This window comes from Odontesthes bonariensis, chromosome 16 (genome assembly GCF_027942865.1).
Source record: "Odontesthes bonariensis isolate fOdoBon6 chromosome 16, fOdoBon6.hap1, whole genome shotgun sequence".
NCBI lineage: Eukaryota > Metazoa > Chordata > Actinopteri > Atheriniformes > Atherinopsidae > Odontesthes > Odontesthes bonariensis.
The window spans coordinates 3171787-3194287 of record NC_134521.1 but is presented as its reverse complement, the minus strand read 5'-3'; positions in this window follow the sequence as shown (position 1 = coordinate 3194287).

Genomic DNA, 22501 nt, shown 5'->3' with positions numbered 1-22501 from the left:
ATGCTTTTTCATCCTATCTAGCTTTGCTGAACGACGGTCCTCCTCAGTTCTCAACATGAGGAGGAACTCGGGGAATGTTGGAGGATTGCTCCTTTTGCACTCCAACTGTAGGCCTATGATGATACTCTGATCCCAACAACCCCTACAGAATTGTCTGAGCAAGTGGTCGTTGGAATTTTCAGCTGAGGCTCCCCCTCTAGAAATTGCCCTTGTGAGGAGGCTATGGAGCCTGTTCAAGTATGCTGATGGCTTCTCTCCATTATTTTGGTTAGAGCTGAGAAATGCAGTGAATAACTCCTCTCCATCCTCCACGACACCAAAAGCAGAATCAAGTTGAGTGACATAAACGCTCGGTGGTGAAGAGATGCCAAGAGGCTTCACAACATTAGCTGCTGGAGTCAGCAAGCTCTCAAGAATCCTTCTCACCTTGTGAGCGTCATTCAAAGAAGAATCGTTAAGGAGAAGATCAGCTTGGGTGCGCCACGTTTCATAATCCACCTCACCATTGGGTCTTGGCATTCGTCCAGAGAAGGTGCGCATCCTTATTTGAGGGGATGATGAAGTGGTGGACTCACTTCGGATGACATGCTCCACAATCACTTTCTGGATCTGGGGGGGATTAAAAACATTCTCACTGACATGAGCTGGGCTCACTGGTACACTAGCAGGTGCACTATGAACATGTGTGGGTTCTGCAGGTTCATTTCGATCATTATTAGACGTGTTTTCATTTTGAGTTGCATGTGGCGGCGTAGCACCACTATGCACAGTCTGTGATGTGCTCTGGTTTTCCTGCAGCTCCCCCTGAAGCACACTCAAGAAACCTGCCCTGCCACTACCTGCAACAGACTGTAGCTCATCCAGGTATCTGCGAGCTATCTCCCTCCCCATCTCTTCCTGACAAACATCTCTAATGGTTCTCGCAAACCACGACACAGCAGGGTCCTTTGGACTTTGTAAGTTGCCCAAGGTAAGGGGGTCCATTCTATAGATAGACCTGTCAGATGCGTACTGGATCAGGGCTCTACCCTCTGGTTGTCCTGATTCATCAGGGATCCTGACTATTTTAGAAATGTCTCCATTAACTTTGAACACAGTATCAATTTCTTCATCTGTGTAATCCGAGCCTATACCTGTTACATATAGGGAATTCTGACCGTTAACCTCAAAACGGTTGCAAATATCCATACCTGACTCAGTGAACTCAAATCTCAAAAGGTGCGTATTGTGGGGTGGAAGATCAAAAGGCTACTATATGACCAATCTCCTGGCTGGCTCGCCACTTTTATGTAACCTTTCTCTTAGTCTTCTTGGGTTCTATCTAATCAACTAAGTTCGACTAAGGAGACTGGCAGTAGCACTGAAGCATGAGAGCATTGATCTCCACCTCACATAACACACAACACAAAATATGGTATGAATGTTTATATTGAAACGTTCAGCTTTGTTTTTAACGGGAAATGTTCAGTTTTGCACCCATTAAATGAAATACAGTTCTTCTTAAAGCAAAATAATAATTCACAGAATGAAATGAAATTAGCTGAAACAGATAAGTACTGGTATAGAAAATAATAAAAAATAAAAAATAAAATAAAAATGTCTCTTTCCCCTTTAATGGGTTGAATTGTCCTTTTTATTCCTTGTTTCCACTGTTTGTTTCAGTTTACTGTCCTTCAGGATCCTCCAAGGAAAACAGTTCTTTAAGTTCCTTTGTCAATTTGTTTTTTCGGAAAAAAAATGTAAAAGAAAGAAAATACTGAGATCTCAGAAAAGAAAGTGCAAATAAAATGTGTGACTCCTCAGGACTGGGCCCTGTCCTACCACACCGATGCCCACACTGGTCCCGATGAACCATGAGTCTCCATGCGGCAACAGTAGTGGTGTGGATCACAGTTGAGCGGAGGAATTCGTCCCTCTAACAAAACCAGCCTGCATAACATGCAGCGTAATTACTCATCAGCTTAAATGACCGTTTTACTTTTTTCCTAGTGCACATTAAACAATACAGCTCATTAAATGAAATATAAACAACTTAGCTACAGGAATATGAAACACATGAAATGCTGCATCATTTTAGCATCTGAGCTATAGCGACGGATGTGGAGCCGTGCTCGGCCTCGTTAACAGGCCGCAGCTGAGCTAACAGCTGGTAAATTGCTACACGTTCGTCACGGTAACACACAATAACAACATATTGTCACAGTATCACAAAAAACATTTTTCAGTACCATTAACATTTGACTATTCTGGCTGGCTTTCTTTCTTGTGTACTAAACCAGAATGATACTGCTAATTGAGCTAACGAGCTATCGGTGCAGCTAACTCACCAAAATAGTTCCGAAAAGTCTGGGAAACACTCGTCCGAGTCGCTCCCGGGATCGGTTTCACTTCCAACAGGTAAGTTTCTCTCCACACTCAATCTCTAACGACAGTTTCAACAATATCAGCACTTTTGGCCGTCGAACAGGGACACTTTTCCTGCGGCTGCACGAGGCTTCTCCTTTTCTTTCTCTTTCTCTCACCTTCTCACACACGAGGCCCGCAGGTGATGCGTTCAGGTAAGCTCATAAATTCTACTACTGGACGAGAAACAACTACATTGCAATGAAACTATGATTCATTTGAGGAAACTGGTATTTCTGAGTGTTGTAATTCTAACCAGGGTTACACAATGTATACTTGTAATGCTTCATAATTTATAGTAATTATAGGTAGGCTATGATCACAATTCTGTCGTTTTGTCATCTGAGGTAACAGTAGCTAGGTAGTTCCCGTTCTGAAATGTTGGTCGTTAAATAACTCGAATACACTTGGAGCAACATTAGGCTACTAAGAACCACAACAACGTACATTTAACCATTTAATTAAATAACTACACAAACAATACAACTGTTGAATGAATGTAAAACAAGGAAACTATCTCCTGAGCGTCCTCCACTTCTTGGTGCCCGCAGTACTGGCCGTCTGGAGCTGGGTAGTTCTGGCGGATAGCCTGCACGACACAAGCAGGTAACACGACACGACGCCCTCTGCTCCTTGCAGGACCCACTCAAGAAAGTGCCGGTAGGCTGTTAGACAAAACATTGATCACAAAGTGAGTGATGGCATTTGAGCCTAGCGTGCCACAGTAGCTTGCATAACTGCAAGCTATTTGTGCAATGAACATGCCACGTTAGCGTGTTAGCAAGAGTACTCCTTGACATAGTAACAAAGAAAACAAACTTACTTTACAGAAAGACGTCCATTTGGCCCTGTAGGCTTTGGCTGTCGTTTCCAGTTGACTTTAGGTATTCTAAAGTAGGTCTCCAGGACGCCACTATCCATATGGGGTGCGAAACTCGGGTGATCAACAACACACACGTCCGTGTCATCCTCCGATTTCGTCCAGAAGAAATTGGCACCGCTGGAATTCTTGGCAGCAGACAGACTCTTGTTCTGTGTCCATTGGCGCACAGTTAGAGCACAGGCACCACCAATTCGCCCCAGCTCGAGCCATATCTTCTTCTAAATCCCAGTCCTCCGTATTGCATCTGTCTGAGTATTCGGTACCTTCGACCATGTTAGCTGCAGCTCTCAAAAGCACTGGCACTAATCTGTGATAGGTCTGTTAGCGCATTAGGTCCAACCCCCCTATGGGCGGTGTTGAAGGGTGGGAACTAGCGCTTGTAGTTTCTACAGAAATCCACCCCTCTTCCACTTCCTCCTACAATGACGCAAAATGACGATCATTGTAGGAGGAGTGTAAAGAGGTGAATACGGATTTCTCCCGTCTCAGGGGGATGTGAGAGAGTGTTGCATGACCATTCAAAAGTATGACTGGGTTTCTAACAATGCAAAGCCTAATGCAAATGGGTGGAGTGTCCCTTTAAAGAACCAACGCTGAACAATTACCAAGGAAGCCTTCAGATAATTCTGAGTATTTCAAGCAGATGCTGAAAACGTATTCGTGGTAAATCTTTTCTATTCCAGGGAGGAATTATCACGAGGCAACCAAGCTGACAGCTACTGAGAGCAAGGATAAAACAAGAGCAAATTTCTAGCATCTAATACGACTCAAAGCTCAAAGACTTTGTTCAGGGAACACTACATTGTAGATTTTTCCTGTGGGTCATAATTGCATCAGAGCGTTTTGTCACATTTCTTGATAAAACAACATTCATGTTGCCCCATGTCACAGCATGCACTGCAGATGCCTAGCATATCCTCACTGCAGACAGACACACACATACACATGCATCCACAAGGCTTAATCTAACACAAATTATAACTATCTGCCTTAACACCTCATAATTTAACCTTTTTTGGCAGTAAACAGTAGACAACAGGCAGCCACAGCAATCCCACCACAATTTCTACACAAGCTGCATGGTACTGTTAGGCCAATTCTTTTATTGGAAGCCCAAGAACAAGCTGGAGAAATCTTAAGTTAAACAAAGTATTTATTCGTGGTCACATGTGAAGTTTAGCCGTGCTGAACTTGGAGAGACAGAGCCCTCGCAAGGCCTCCATCAGAGAGCGCCCCGATATCCGGAAACCTTTCATATTTATGTCCACCTTTATCTCACAGAGGTTGTACTTACACTCGACAAAGTATAATTTGGACATTGCTAGTGATGTGAGCAGGCCATCCACCGTCTTTGTCATGTTCTTTGGATGTGATAAACGATGTGTGTGTGTGAGTGTTTTTTCAGGCGTGCATCTACTGTACCAGACCTATCAGCTCAATCAGCACGATCAGCACTTATTATGCCTTGTGTACACCAAGAGCGACCTACGCTAACTGAGCGCCGGAAATCATTATTTCTCTATGGAGGGTGAGCGAACTGAGCGACCAGAGCGGATTCCAGCGATTAAACTCGAGCTAATATTATGGTAATGAGCTATGACGCGGTTCGGCGAAAACCAATGACAATCCACAGATTGTAGGGGTCCGACAATCCGCGGAGTTCGCGGAAACAGACGTGTAAACTTTGGTTCCTAGTTCCTACATCCTTTAAACATGGCTACTGAAAAATTAATCGTGTAGTAACCCCACGCATACCTTTCTCACTGCAATTAAGTTTTATTTCGGATTTATTTTGGATTTTATTTCGAATTTAGTTTATTTTTCACAGCTGCCTCTGCTATTCCTGCTCTTCTCAGGTGTACCTAATGTAGTTTTACATAATTTGTAACGTGATGTATATCTTGTATAACAAATTGTAAATAACAGCACATTTATTCGTGTCCCTGCCCTCTCTTTCCTCATGTTCTTTTTCGCGGGGGTGCTGCACTAGGGTGACCAGACGTCCTCTTTTTCCCGGACATGTCCTACTTTTGAGACCTAAAAAAATGTCCGGGGGGAATTTCAAAATCGTCCGGGATTTTGTTCGACTGGCTCAAAAATAAATACACCTACATGTACAGTGCATTGTCAATAGAATTGCCACTCCGTTCCAGATTTCTCTGTAGCCTATCGCACATTTGTCACGCCCTTCTCCTCAAATCTAGTCTTTTGCACTGTGTCTAGTCATTTGCACTGTGTGAAGAAAGGGTGTGTTGCTTGTCAGTCTACCCCCGAGTGTGTAGCACGAAAGCACACGCACGTGTGTCCGCCGGTTCTACGGCAATGCCGAAACGAAAGTGCACATTTACGGAGGAGTTAAAGAAAAAATTCCCGCGCTTTCGCCAGGGTCGTGATCCGTATGAGGCAGAGTGCTTGACGTGTAAGGCAGGCACCTATGGTGAACACAATTGTTCAGGATATGAGCTGGACAGCCAACACCAATAAGAGCGGTGTTCTGCAGGACTTCTTTAAAGGGACATTATGTAATTTCTTCCCCCATCTAGTGGTGCAATTTTATTTTGCAAAGTTGAATGAATTTGCTCTCTAGCGCCTCACGTTTTCAAATGTGCGTTGCAACTTCTTGAACTACGGCAAGCGGAATGTGTCAAGATTCAAGAAGCTATAGCTTCAGACTCAAGGTCCATACAAACAAAAAGAAATCAAGACACACAGTACAAAGGATTACATAACACACATACAACAACACTATAAATACAGATGACAGATAACATGTCAGATAACATAACATCTCCTTTGGTGTGCAAGCAACGCAATTAGTCATATTCCGGGAGTTACCGGAAGTGACGTCGATGCAGCGTTAGCATTAGCAGCCTTAGCAATAGGAGCATTAGTAGCGGTAAATAAACTCCCGGTAAACTTACAAACTTTCTAATGCCTCGTTTTGTGAGTAAAGAGCCTATGTGTACTACGGCAGAAGTTTAGTAACAATCAATGCATTATTAGTGGGATCATTTACGAGATAAAGTCGATTTAGCATATTTTTTTTTTTTTTAAACTTTATTAGTAAATCAACAAAATAACAGTTTACAAATGTGAGCATAACGCCAAAAAGAAGATATCCAGGGGGAGCATAGGAATAATAATAAAAAGAAGAAGATGATGCACTTACAAAAAGAAAGCTAATGAACACAAAGACATATGTGCCAAGGAATAAAATCTATTTAGCATTAGCGGCTGTAATAAGCCATTTGGCGGAAATGATGTCACAATGACGTCATTTCCGCTTGTAGGCCTGGTGGGGAAATCGCGATTCGAAGTGCTTTATGTCCCTCTCGGCACTTCGTCGTTTTTCATAGACCGGAAGGACATGGCAGCCTCCATAGAGCTTGCCCGCTCTATGTAGATACAGACAACTTATTCTTCACTCAGGAGGATAAGTGAGATTTTTGACAGAGATCATTTTACACCAATGAGGACTAATTTATGAATGAATATGTTGATTTGAGCTAATAAATGACTTCATTTATTACATAGTGTCCCTTTAAATTTGCAAAAACATTTTTTCCTTCCTCATTACGCCGGAGTCCTCTAAAATTTGTATTGCAATTATCTCCAGTAAATGCAATGCATTTAGAAAAGATTCCCTTCAGCCGCGGGACCTTTAAAAATTGAACATTCTAAATGTGACGTCACGAGCTACCAAAGCTACCAAAGCTACCAAAGCGAATTCTCAAGCGAAGCTTCTCCAGCTACCTCCGCTACCAGGCAGCGTAGGTCGCCCTTGGTGTACACGCAGCATTACACAGCAATATGCACATAATTAACAAAAAACAATAAACATTTTGTATTTCAAGGATAAACTACAGAGAGATCAATCATGAATGTCAATAGTCGGTGATACACTGCTTTCTTCTTCTTCTACCATGCTAAAAAGGTTATGGTAACAGGGTTGCATGCATGTTGTGGGACACACGTTCCATGAATAATAATAATTATTTGAAATATTATGTTTATTAAACAAATGTTCCCACAGTTACAAGAGACAGTAATGAAACAAATAATAATAATTCAAATTTCATTTTAACTGTTTTATTTGAGATTCAATTTGGTCATTAGAGAAAAATGGCATTTTAGGGGGTACTCCAGACTTATTTGGTATTTTTTAAACTATTTTCAAGCATTCATTTCTCTTAGTTTTTTTAGATTTGGTATCAGGACAAGTAAATTTACTCAGAAACTGCATGTTTTAGTATTTTGTATGTGGATTATTTCAAATTTGATGGGTGGGACGTAAAATGTCTTCCAATTCTGGAATGACCCACAGGCAACCATAACAATTGCAGCCATATATTTCTGCCTCCAAATTATTAACACCTTCTTAGAATTTGTCAGATGAAATCAAGCCCTTCACATTCAGCTGGGAGCAGCATACCTAAACGCTCTTTCAGTTTGGTACAGGGTTTAAGAATGATTGAATAAGGAAGAAGTTTTGGGAGCAAAAACAATCACTTCCTGTAAGTTCTAGAATATACAAATACACTAATGTTTGAGTCTACAGGAGGACAAAGCAGACCATCCAACCCAAGCATACAATAGTGCTTTGCGGTAGATTGTATCTAATACATGTTAGCATTTCTAAAAAAACACATGTCTGTAAATGACATCTCCAAAATCCAAAATCCAGTACAGATGTTAAAGTGGTAGCGAGTGAGTATCTTCTTTGCTTGAAAGGAAACACAAGACTCAATTAAAAAGAAATACATCCAGTTGCAACTTCAATTTTTTTCATCAGTTGCTGGTTATGAGGCATAAAAGACAAGTAGTCACCAATTAGGATTGTGACACTGACACCAATCTCAAAGTTTTGAAAAGCAGCAATGGATGGAAATATGGAGACTTTTGCATCTGAGAACATTATAAGTTATGCTTTGTTAACATTTAGAATAAGTTTCAAATCACAAAAGATACACTGGACAGAATGAAAAGCCTAATCCTAATCTTTAAAGGGATAGTTCGCCTCTTTTGACATGAAGCTGTATGACAAAACAGCCGGACTACCTTCATCAACACCAAAACGAGGCTGGAACTCGGCTCACAGGACGCAGCAGGGGGTAAGAAGATGTTCATAAACGAAATTGCTAATATGGGATGTGATACAGCAGTGATACTCAATATTTTTTTCACAAGAGCCACATTTGCAGAGCAAAATCAAGGTTAGACCCACTTTTACCACAACATACTAAAGTCCCCTTTTGCAAATATGCATTTCTACGTATAAAACATCCCACAAAAAAAGAAACAACACAGCCAATACATTTTCAATTCAGACCACATTTACCTTAATACTGGGATGAGTGGAAGCTGGCGTGCGTGTGCTCAACTTTCTTCATGTTGTATTTGTAGTTTGTTGTTGTAATCACAGTGAGACATTCAGGATGAGCATGGTTTCTGGGCTGGTTTCTGTTTCTGGGCTGGTTTCTGTGCTGGTTTTTGCCCTTTTTTAATTAAAAACCGATCCATTGTGCCTGCATCTCGCGCTGGCTAAAGGAGCTAGCGTGCTCTGTGGTTTAAGCGGGCTGCGTTGCCAGGTTTAACAGTTCCCCCTTTAGGAAACACCATTAAGCCTTAAATAATACTTAATAAAAATAATTAATACTACAAAAATGCAAAAGTATAAACATACTTAATACTGTGCAATATTCGCTGTATGCTATTTGAAAAAAATATTGTTATTGTTACCATATTGTTATAAGCTACTATGAGAGTGCGAGCCGCCAATTAAAGCTTGAGGAGCCGCTCAATGAGTATCTCTGTCATACAGCTTCATAGCAAAAGAGACGAACTATCCCTTTAAACCTCCAACCTTCTGACCAAGAAGAGCTTCCAGGCAGACACACAGCTTTCTCTTGTGCAGAACTTAATTGTGCAGTTATAAATGATTTAAATTCAAACTTGGCCTAAATCCATCTCAAGTGGAGTTCAATCATTATCAACTCCCACATATTACGTCTCGTACAGGCAGATTGAACAGAACACACTAATGCAACAGGATGAGACAAGTTTTGATCGCAGTTCCAACTGAGAAATGCACGATGACTGAAATATCAGATGTAGTTCTCTGCTTGAAGTTTTGCACAGTTTGTTATAATCTAAACAGTGTTTTCTAGAATTCTTTTTAAGTATTTTTAATGAAGGCATTAAAAATTAGACAAAGTAAAAAAGGAAGTGAACATACTTGTATGAATCGTTAATATTTAATCAGTATTTTATATTTGATCCTGCTCATATTGGATTTAGGCTACTAAATGGATGGAACATTCGGTATCCTTTGAAAAGACTAATAAAACAGATTTAAAAGATAGAAATAGGAGGGAGCACCCTTAAGTACACACAAATGACCTGAAATGCCGCAAGTATGTGCAGAAAAAAAAGGACACAGACAAATGTTATGCCATCTAGCCAGCTGGCAATGGGTAAAAAGTAAGTATCTTATATCATATTTAACAGCATATTGTGACAAAAGAAACAATGCAATATGAGGTTTAGAGACTGAGGTTTAAAGAAAGCTACCAGAAAACCAGTTGTGAACAAACCTGTTAGCACAGATACGTTAGCCTGTTAGCTCCAGTTATCTAATCCATTTCAGTACTATGATTAATCTCATAAACCAAGGAAAAAATGACTTCAGTCATTTTCCCTGTTATGCTTCACCATAACATCGAAACAGTTGGTGAAATATAATGAAAGCGAAAATCAGATAAGATCACACATCAGATAAGTGGAAGTTTCTAGAAGGTCCAAAGGTTAAACAAGGACATTAATTTGATTTATTTCCTACTTTTGACACCTTTGTGTTGACGAAGTAAACTGGCAGAGGAAGAAGCAGAAAGTGGGAGCTAAGAAAAATACCAAATAGTTTTCTATGTTTTAGCATCTTGCCACCAATGAAGCCTCCCCCAAGTGAAAGAAACTGGATACACAGCATTCCTTTCTGTTATCCTTTCTGTTTCTTATATCTCTTGTGACAGTGTGTCGTTAGGAGGTTGACGGCAGATAAGGACATAACTTGCACTTGCTGGCTAACACCTACTTCAGTTCAGGGTTGTTATTGAATACTTAAATACTATAATATCAAACTTTTGATTGCTTGTCAAGTCACTGTATGATACTTTTCCACAAAGAGAAATATTGTACATTTAGCAAAAAACCCAACATATTAACCCCTTAAACGCCTGAATTTATATAGCTGTTTATATAAAAAAATGTTTTGTGTGTGTTTTAGCCTTTAAGTAGATGGTAAATAATGCTGAGATTATTAATTTCACTTTTGCACAAAAAATAAATAGAATTTTTGGCATTGGGGGAATAAAGATGCTATCTCAGCTGGTTGATTGAGTCAAAAGGTTTGTAACATATATGCGACAATAGGCGTTAAGGGGTTAAGTTGTTATTAAATTTGAGAATTTGTTTAAAAAAAAAGAATTGATGGAAGGTTATACCATTATGTATTCTAAGAATCACTTGAGTGCTGCTTCTCTCTTATATGCTTTTTGACTATTGTTCTGTCCTTGCACGTGTGCACTGAAAAAAAACAACAAGATTTACTTAAAAAACCCTTTGTAAGTATTTGCACTCAGATGATTTAAGTAATATTTAATGCTGCAATATCAAGTAACACTCACTTGCCAATATCAATTAAATTTTACTCACCATAAAACATAACAGTTTTGACGATGGTAAGTAACATTTACTTAATTACATCTAAGTTATATTTATTTAAACAAATGAAGTAAAGTCTACTTGTTTTTCATAGACAAGAACATCATTTTACTCAAAATTTTAAGTAAATTTTATATATCTGTAGTATTTGCTGTTATGAAGTAACTTAGTAGATTTTAACGATACACTTTCAGAGTAAAGTTTATGAAGTATTTCTAGCTTTATGTACATACAACTATTAAACATTTAAATTGTATGAGGAAACCTAAGTAAAACATACTCTTCCCCCATAATTCATGTATTACGTTAATAAAATGTTTAATTTTTACTTAAGAGGATCTAGTTCTTACTGAATCCTAAAAATACAAGGTAGACATTATTACAGTTACTCTAATAGAGTTTACTTCACCAAAATGTCACTTTTTTCAGTGTATGTCCTGTTGTATGTGTTCCACATGCTCAAGTCACATTGATGTTCCATTACACAACAGCTTTAATACATGTTGTCATTTAAGTATTTTTAAAACCCCAATTCCAAAAACGTTATGATGGTCTAAAATCTGGTCTATGATGGTCTAAAATCTGGTCTATGATGGTCTAAAATCTAAATAAAAACAGAATACAATGAAATGAAAATCTCATAAACCAATATTCAATTCTCAGCTGAACATCTAAAACTTACTAAATGTTGAGACTAAGACATGTTATTGTTTAATTAAAAATGAGCTCATCTTGAATTGGATGGCAGCCATTCGCCTAAAAAGAAATTGGGACAGGGCCTCTTTTCCACGGTGTAGCATCCCCTCTTCTTTCAACATCAGTCTGTAAACGTCTGCAGACTGAGGAGATCAGTTTCTGGACCTTTGGGAGATGAATGTTGTCCCATGCTTGTCTGATATAGGATTTAGGCCTGCTCAATATTTCCTGGGTCTTTTTTTATTGTATTTTACATTTCATGATGCGCCAAATTTCTTCAGTTGGTGAAAGGCCTTGATGCAGGCGGACCCTTCTATTATCAGCCCCAACTGTAAGCACTTTTAAATCCAGGTTAAAAACATTTCTCTTTCGGTGTGCGTATGGTTGAGTTTGAGATTGCTTTTAATTTTTATTCTATTTTTTTTTCTCTTTAAATTGCTTGTTTTTATGCTGCTTTATGCTGGTCTTTTAAATGCCTTGTCTTTATGTAAAGCACATTGAGTTGCCTGTGGTATGAAATGCGCTGTATAAATAAAGATGCCTTGGCTTACCTTGCCTATTATGAAGCCATGCTCCTGTAACAGATGCAGTACAGCGTTTAGCATGTCTAGTTGAAATATGCCAGGTCTTCCCTTTGGCGTCATCTGGTTGGGAGCATATGCCGCTCTAGCCTAGCAAGCCAGACCCGTACAGCAAAAAGCTGTACAGGGGTCTAGTGACGCTGGATAGCTGTGTGGGCGGGATAAACGGTTGTCGGTTAAGTTGCCTCTGCACTCAACGCCACGCAATAGGATGGCGCGACAACCAATCAGAGCGATGAAGAAGGATTACGTAGTCAGCGCGACAGACCAACGGAGCAAGCTGGTAAATTAAACTTTTACCGTACCCAGTGGGCAAAACTCCAAAAACGTCTGTTTTTTTCCCAAGAAAAACTTAAGTGCAGTTATCTGTTCGTCTCGCAAAGAAAACTGTATATCTAAATCTTCTAGAGTCGCTGCCAAAGCCAAATGGAAAGACTGTTCGCTGGGCGCAGCCATTGTTTACCTCTCTCTGGAACTACACACTGAAACGTCGCACCTCTGTCGTCACTAGGTAGCCCGGCCTCCGACCCCGCTCCTCACCATTTGATTGGCCCGATTAAGTTTCAATTTTCAGCCTCGCAAAATGACCACAAGTGACTAGACTAGCCCGGGAGCAAATTCAATTTGCGGTCGCTAGGGGCATCTAGATTTCTAGGCATTAGCCTAGAAATCTAGACGCTGATTTTAATTATTATTTTTTTATTAACAATTACATACATAACAAAATTATAAATGTACAAAGAAACGTATAGAAACACCATGCATAAAAAATGCATCACTGTAGAGAAAAACATTATTTAAATAAAACTTTTTCCAAAATAAAGTTTTTTTTTAAAGCCTTTTGCTGCGTGTACACCAAGGGCGACCTACGCTGCCTGGTAGCAGAGGTCGCTGGAGAAGCTTCGCTTGAGAATTTGCTTTGGTAGCTTTGGTAGCTCGTGACGTCACATTTAGAATGTTCAATTTTTAAAGGCCCCGCGGCTGTGCTGCACCCCCTCGGAAAAAAACACGAGGAAAGAGAGGGCAGGGACACGAATAAACGTGTTGTTATTTACGATTTGTTATACAAGATATACATCACGTTACAAATGATGTAAAACTACATTAGGTACACCTGAGAAGAGCAGGAATAGCAGAGGCAGCTGTGAAAAATAAACAAAATTCGAAATAAATCCGAAATAAAACTTAATTGCAGTGAGAAAGGTATGCGTGGGGTTACTACACTATTGTATTGAAGCACTCGACACGGCAGTTGCAACAGTCTCAGGATTAAACGACTATTTAATCGAACCCCCGCGGATTGTCGGACCCCTACAATCTGTGGATTGTCATTGGTTTTCGCCGAACCGCGTCATAGCTCATTACCATAAATATAGCTTGAGTTTAATTGCTGGAATCCGCTCTGGTAGCACAGTTCTCTTCGCCACTGGCGAATCCGCTCTGGTCTCCCAGTTCGCTCACCCTCCGTAGAGAAATAATGATTTCCGGCACTCAGGTAGCGTAGGTCGCTCTTGGTGTACACGCAGCATTAGGCATTTCTAAACCATTGATGTCGGTGCTGTATTGATATAGTTCTTTCAAAAAAAGTGTCAAATTTGGTTTGCTGCCAGTCCCATTTCCTTTTGTGAATATGAAATTATCCTAAAAATAAAACAAGTTGTACAAAAAAAATGAAATCCTTTTCCATTTGGTTATTTTCAAAGTAAAGAAAAATGTCCTTTTCGTGCAAATGTACTGAATGTACACACTGTCAGAGATGCAGGCATAAGAGGCAACTGAGTGCTGATAACAAGCTAGATGGTCCCTCACATTGTCCATGATTTCCAAAAAGAATTTCGAATTTGGATTAGTCTGACCACAGACCAGTTTTCTACCTCGGCCCATTTACCTGTTTCCGGATCATGTTCACATATTCCTTCTTCTTTTCATGGTAGAATTTTATAATGCATTTGTGGATGGCACGGTAAACTGTGTTAAAAGACGATGCTTTCTCTCTGAATCTGTTGATGGTGATATAGATGATGGAATATTCAGAAATAGTATCACTTACATTTCCAGCTTTTCGTTGTCACTGTTTTATTTTGAATCATATTGCTGCCATCAAATTAAAGGTGAGCAAATATTTCTTGAGATGAATAGTAAAATGCCTCTCTTTCAACATTTGATATATTTTCTATGTTCTACTGTGATTGAAATATTTCTTTATATAATTTAGAAACAGTGCAAAGTTTTACAGTTTATGCTGTGTCCCAACTTTTTTGAAAACATGGTTGTAAATTATGACATTTTTCACTTGAGGACAAACATACATATTACATATTTTCTTTGACTTAGCTGGGCAAAGAGTTGTTGAATTTCCCACCAGGAACGGACAACTGCCAGAAATATTCTAATTTAACAAAATTTTCTTTGTCTCCAACGAAAGATTGTTCACCAGAAACCAGCTTTGGTTCGCTGGTTTAATGTTTCTACCGCTCCTGGCAACTCATAATCTCATCTTGCTACCACACGTTTCAAGCATGCCAAGAAGTAACATTTTCATTCTGGTCATAATTAAATGGATTAAGCGGATACATGGTTGCATTTGTATTTTGATCAAGGCACAAGAAGGTTCACACCATTCCTCTTGATCTGATTAAAAAATACAATCTGACAGAGCTGGACTGGATCTGACCCATCTTAATGTTTACTTGATTTAAAAAAAAAAAAAGATAATTTATTATTATTTTTTTATTTGTATTATTATTATTATTATTTTTTATTTATTTATTATTATTATTTATTTATTTATTTTCTATTTTTTTTATTATTTATTTTCAATGATTTTATTGCCTTCTTGTGATTTTATGTAGCTGTGAAGCACTTTGAATTGCCCTGTGTATGAATTGTGCTCTATAAATAAAATTGCCTTGCCTTGATTCATTAATGTTCTGATTAAATTTCTTTTTAATAAGAAAATGGTCCAGGTAAACACAGCTGGTGATGGTGATAGTGGGAAATAATGTGTCAAGCTGTCTTAACATCTGTGAGTATTGTAAGTATCTTCCTAAGTTTGATACTTTGATAAAAAAAAGTTAATTGTCTTCCAGTCGGTTTTCTGGAATAGGGATTTATGTAAAAGATAAGTGAAGTTGTTGTAATGTAGATGTACTGTAGATGTGTATCTATGAACGAAGGAAGCTGCATCTGCTGACAAACAAGAGAAAAATGCACCACGGCTACTCTTGCTGTTCCTCATGTGTTACTGACTATGCGGTGAGAACACTGAGGAGATCAGAGGATACTGCTAACCAGTCAGAACATGTCAATTACCAAAAGTTAAAATGCAAAACTAGAAATCAGGTACGATAATAGTAAGATACTTAAATTGTATACATTGTTGAAGTCTAACATAAAATAAGAGGGAAAAGTGTATGCACCAAAAAATTCCCACAGCCTTTGATTTGCATTTGCCCTGAACATCAAGGATGGCTTCAGTGTTAAAATGTTCAAACTGTTGTCATTTCCCCGTCATTTTGCATGTTGTTGGCAGTCAAATGAACAAACAAACAAACAAACAAACAAACAAATACCACAAAATACTTAGTCAGTTAGTTTTTAACCCTTTGTGCGGTCTTAACATTGTGTTTACTCCCCTTGTCCTACGGGTCAAAAATGCCCCGCCCTACCAAAGCCCCAAAATAAAGCAACTTAATTGAATTTTAAATCCAAAATCTATTTTGTATGATGAAACCACCTGTTATTTATCTATTCAACTCAATTCAATACATTTTTTATCATGTATTTTTTGTTACACAATACAAAAAGACAATCACCAGTTTTCAGGATTACACTTTTTTTTTTTTTTTCCCACAAACCAACTGTCAGTTGGACCAACAGTTTTCTTGTTTTCTCAGTTTTCTTTTACATAATAAAGGTTTATTATTGCTATTATATAAATGTGAAGTAATTACTTCTGAATTAATTATATTGAAAGGGAAAAAAACAGTGAACTTTTTTCTGCTGTTTAAATGTTTTTATAATTCACGGGTCAAAAATGACCCATAAGACAATCTTTGTACCCTAGTGGTGTACAGCCCACATGGAGACATAAACAAAAATAAAGTGTGACTTTTTCTAATGATGGGGTCCCTTTAGGAAAAGTCATAACATTTCAAGTTGGAAAAAGATAGTTTAAGGTATTTTTTCTACAGCTAAACATGGTGGTGGCTCACTTTTGACCCGCAAGACAATAGGAGGGTTAAAATGTTCAATCTGTTGTCATTTCCCCATCATTTTGCATGTTGTTGGCAGTCAAATAAAAAAACAAACAAATACCACAAAATACTTATTCAATTAGTTTAAAAAAAAAAAAACCTGAATGATTGGGTGTAAAGGAATAACAGTACGACAACTGGGCCTATATTAACATGTCTCTGTCTCTGTGTTATCTCCCTAAACTTCTTGTAAGTAAATAATCAAACAACAGAAACAGAAAAATAATGTGTGTCCCTTACCACTCGCTAAGTATGATCAGCCATGGAAAGGAAATTTGTGGCAGAGGACCGTTTCTAACTGCGTGGGCATTTGACAGTTGACTAAAGTCTTTGCAATAAATCCAAATTTCTTATGCAAGACAGCATGAGTCAGTTTTATCTGTGCTCTGCGAAAGCTGAGAAAGGAAAAGGTGCAGTCTTCTTCTTTCATACACAACTATGGAAACTTACATCTTGGGTATTGATATTTGATGTAATATTATATATAATGTCTTTTATTTTCAGATCGGCAGTTGAGACACACACCTTAAAGTTGATTTTGTGGCGCACCTGCTGGAGTGGAATATCTATTGTCATGTGCTGTATTGTTTGTAGTACTGTGGTTAAATAAAATTCTTGATAAGAAAATAACAATCTGGTGTTTGGCACAACAGATAATCTCAGCCAATATATGTTATAGCACACCTGTTAAAGATAACAAAAGGTGAGTGAAACCAGTCTTGTTACTGAAAGCTAATACATGTGTAATTCTACATAAGGATATTATCATGTTGATTCTCAAAGCAACAGCATGACAACCGAAAGTCTCTAAACCTCATATTACATTGTTTCTTTTGTCACAAATGCTGTTAAATATGATATAAGATACTTACTTTTTACCCATTGCCAGCTAGCTAGATGGCATAACATTTTTCTGTGTCCTTAAATCCTTTGTGTTGTTCTACTAGCAGACTAAGAGCAGGGGGTACTTCTACCTACAACCCCTACGGTCCTCATTAGCACCCACTTTGATTTTATTTCTCTTAATGTGATCATTAATTGGTTAAATAGATGTTCACTCTACATTCTTCAGCCTTTAAAATGATAGGTTTGAGTTCAAGGAAGCTGCAACAACAGACTGAAGTCTACCAACTGCAATTCAGAAAATGGAGACTAATATTCTGCTAAATCCTTTCTAAAAAAAGTGACAAATGATTTAGATTTAGAAGAGAAAAAGACATTGACACCTCATACTAAAGATACAACTGACAAAAACATCAAGAACTAAATGATGAGACAATACACCACCAGTTAAATAAAAAAAGAAAGAAAACACCAGGACAAATTCCCTCAGGTTTATTTGCAGTTTATTTTCTGGAATTAATGCAGGAATGGAGGTTGTTAAGGCCTTTTTTCAGCCATTTTCTCACTGGAGTCCGGAAACGTTTTCGAGAAGTTTTGGAGCAATGTAGTGTAAATGGTTGCACAATTTACCCGAGACTTCTTGCAGAGATTTTCCACCCTCTCCCCAAATAAATTCTACTGAACAATAGCAGGTGAGACATAGTTATAATATACGGATAGCTGCAAACATTCTGATGCATTCACTACGTTTGTGTGAGTGTGCATGCTGGTTAAAGTGACTCCTTCATCCTCCTTTCTTTTGGCACGTATGCTGTTTTCCCCCCACTCTTCAGCAACAGTTACAGTCAGTATGTGGGTGTGTTCTTTAGAGCAGGAATGTTTTGATGTGGACTGATTCATTCAATGATGTCGATGAACATTTTCATTCCTAGATTGCTGATTATACTTTTTCACTGTCCTATTACTTTTTTTTTTAGGTTTTAAGTTCGTGTCTTTAGTTTTTGCCATGTTTTCCTTAGTTTCTCTTGCCCCACCATCAGATTCACTCACGTCACCCGTGTGTTTTTTCCCCTCACCAATCACTCCCTCAGTAATTAGTTTAAATCCTCCTTAAAAACACACTTTTTCTCCCTGGCTTTCAATCATATTTAGGTAGACTCTTGGCTGATAAACTTGATTTGTTTTATATCTTTATTTTATTTATTTTAATGTATTTTATTTGAACTTATTTTATTCTATTTTATTGTTTTAGTGTTTTAGTATCTATTGATTTTAACTGCTTGGAACGGTGGCATTATCTGAGTCACTTTTACCTTTAATGCAGCTTTTATCCTGCACAGCACTTTGGTCAACCTCGGTTGTTTTTTAAATGTGCTCTATAAATAAAGTTTGAGTTGAGTTTCCAGGTTTTCCTCATGCATTTTGCCAGATCCTAACCGTCACTGTTCTCATGCCATGCCAAACCATGCCATGCCAAGTTTGTTTGTGTCAGGTTTGTCCTTTTATCATAGTCAGGTTTTTTGTTTTTGCCATGTTTTTCATAGTTTATGTTTTGTATACCGGCTCAGCCGCACCTTTTGTTGAATTGTTTTAAATAAATCAAGTATAAATTTTTTTGAAATATCTGCATCCGGGTCCTACCTTCTCCACGCCACGCACACCACCACAGAAGGATCTGGCCTTACCATGGAAGCGGCAGATATAGAGGCAAAGTGTACAAAGACTTGCGTGGATTTCCTACTGAAACATGGCATACGCTCAAACCCAAATGACCTCCAACGTCGGATGATTTGAAGGTCAGGTCTGAGTCTATCAGCACGCCGAGGTTCCGGACTTGGTCTTTAGTTTCTAGAGATAGTGACTCAAGATATTTACTGAGAGCAAACCTCTTCTCTTTGTTGCCAAACACAATGACCTCAGTTTTTTCTTGATTTAACTGAAGGAAATTTTGGTTCACCCACTTTTTGACTTGCTCTAAGCAGTCGCACAATGACTCTATAGGACTGCAGTCATCTGGAGACAGTGCGAGATATATCTGTGTGTCATCTGCATAGCTGTATAGCTAAAAACCACTTTCTCAACAATCTTGGCTATTAAAGGAAGATTTGAGATGGGTCTGTAGTTGGTTAAAATGGAAGCATCCAATGTTCTCTTTTTTAGGAGTGGCTTGATGGCAGCTACTTTTAAGGGTTTAGGAAACGTGCCTGATTTGAAGTGAGCAGTTTATTATTTGCTGCAAATCTGTTTGGACAGAGCTTACAATAGTTTTAAAGAAGTCAGATGGCATTGTGTCAAGACAGGATGTCGATGGTTTAAGATGCTGGACTGTTTCTTCTATGGTTTTTTGGTCAACTGTATTGAATTCTGACATCATAGTTGATTGATTCCTTGGTGGTTTTAAGGATTGCGTCATTTTATTATTTTGCTGATTTATGTTGATATTTAGCCTTATAGATTTGATTTTTTCATTGAAAAAACAAGCAAATTCATTGCATTTTTCTGTGGAACAGAGTTCTGAAACTATCTGTTTTGGGGGGTGGGGGGGTTGTCAGCTTATTAACCATAGCAAACAGATGTTCTTATTAATCATTTCAGATAAGTGTTGCTGTCTAGCCCAGAGTAACCCGTGGTTAAAATTACAAAGAAGAGGCGTGGGTGGGAGAGCCTGAGGCTGTTAATGCTGTGGGGTAAGAGAAGCCTCACAAGCAGAGGTGAAGAAGAAGTGGTCCAACATTAAGGTGGATGTGAAGCGGAGACTGGCTGCCCACCGCCGCAGTGTGGCCAAAACAGGCGGGTGGGGGGGTGACCGACTGTTTGAACAGAGAGTCGGCGCAACTATGGGTGACACTGCTCTCTCTGGGGTGGTGGGAGCACATGTGGGTGACTCCCCCAAGGTAAATCCCGATGTTTTTGTGTAACTCACAAAAACGTGTTCATACAGTAACGTGCATCGATCGAATGAAAATGTTTCCTGTTAACATACACATTCATCATGTGATGGCGCTTTTATAGCAATGTGTGCGCAGTCGATAGCTCCGATTACAAAACTGGCTCTCGCTTCAAATTGAGCTTTAATGTTGGCCTGTTCAACTGCATTGTGGGAATTTGATATACGTGGCTGAGATGCGGATAATTCTGTCCCATGCGGCTGGCATGGCTCGGCTCAGGGCAGACTGGCACAGTCCCAATTGGTTGGCCACCTGCCCCTGGAATGCTCCGGTTGCTATGGGAACCCCAGTGTGCACATCAGCTGTGAGCACAGGCAGCGCACGGCTCCTCGCTGTGTTGCGCTCCAACGCCGGCCGCAGCTCTGCCCAAAGTTCTACGAGGATTTCCCTCGGCTAATGAGTCAGTCGCCATCATGTGCCAGCAAATCCTCTCTATCTCTGAACACACGCTCTCTTCGAATTGCACCATTTTCAAAGTCTTCTAATACTTTTAAAGCAGCCATTGTTTTTAATGGTATGCATTGCACCACTTTGCGCTGCTTTTATAGCCACTCGTGCAATTGCAGACACATGGGTGTGTTAATTGTTTATCAGTATTAATTGTTCATGTGTCTCAAATGTGCACATCCCTGTCTGAGGACTAATTGTTTTCACATTTATTTATTATAACAGTTTCCCAACATCACCTTAGGTGTCGCCAAAGAATCAACAGCTGGAGAAAACTGCGTACGCCAGCCCTGAAGTTGGCCTGAGGCACCGCACATTTCCATGGTCTTTTCGCTCTTAATGCATCTGATCGTTGATGTGAAAAGGTGCGTACGCCACTATCTTGTGCGTACGCACCCTTTGTACATGAGGCCCCAGCTCTTGGAGGAAACTGGAGGTAACCAACGATCTTTTGGATTTCTTTTTGCTGAAGCCAGTACACACGTGGAGGATTGGTTTGATGCACATCTGAGACATTTTCGGCATGGAGCCCGCAAAAGTAGCTGCGCTGTACACCTCGTCTCTCCGGCATTCCCTTCTCCAGCTGCGCCAGTCCCTGATTCAGAGGGGGTGCAGGGGGGCTCGTCCCCACGTCACCGGATGTCTGGCCGTCCGCCAGACCATCTTCGGCTTCAGGTCCCTCCTTCCGGGCCCCCTCCTCCCGCCCAGGTTTAGGGATGTCTGGGATCCATCCCTTGAGAGGGTGGCTCTGTCATGTTTATTAGTTTTGTTAGGTTTTAAGTTTGTGTTTAGTCTTCAGTTTTTGCCATGTTTTCTTTAGCTTCGCTTGCCCTACCATCAGCTTCACTCCATTTTTGGCACCTGTGTTTCCCCCCCTCAGCTGCACTCACTCAACAGTCACTCCCTCAGTATTTAGTTTCCAGGTTTCCTCATTCATTTTGTCATATCCTCACCGTCACTGTTCTCATGCCATGCCAAGTTTGTTTGTGTCAAGTTTGTCCTTTTGTTTATCATAGTCATAATCAGGTTTTTGTTTTTGCCAAGTTTTTAAGAGTTTAGGTTTTGTAAACCGGCTCAGCCGCGTCTTTTGTTTTGTTTAAAATAAATCAAGTTTCATTTTTGGAAATACCTGCATCCGTGTCCACCAAACGTGACATTCACCACAAGCTGGTGGGGAGCGGACAATTTCCAATTGTTTATTTTGTCTGTTTACTAGCAAGCAGACTCTTCTTTTTTTTAAATATGCAGCATGATCCTGGGCCTTGGAGATGTGCTTTCTTAGTGCTTTTGTTCTTATTGATGTTAAACATTTTTATGCATCTTTTACAACCAACTTACTCACAAAGATCCTCTTGCATAACTGGCCATTTGAACAAGGATGAAGGAAATGTTTCTGAATTAGAACTCTGGAAATTTACACCATTTCGCTGTTTAAATGCTGAGTATTTCCTTCTAGAGGGCTCAAACTAAGTAATAGATCCATTCTCACGTAGGCATATAAATCTGCATAAGTAAACACTATCCCAGACACAGACCAATCATTTATTGACCCTTCCCAGTCACGTGACTTTCGTAAAGCAACCGCCATTTTGGACGTATAGAAGACAACGATTCGCGAGTAACGATAGTAACAGTAACGATACAGACAGACTGAAAATTGAATAAAAGAAGAAAGAACAAGATGCAGAAAAAAACTCCACTATCCAGCGAGGTCGGGCATTTAGT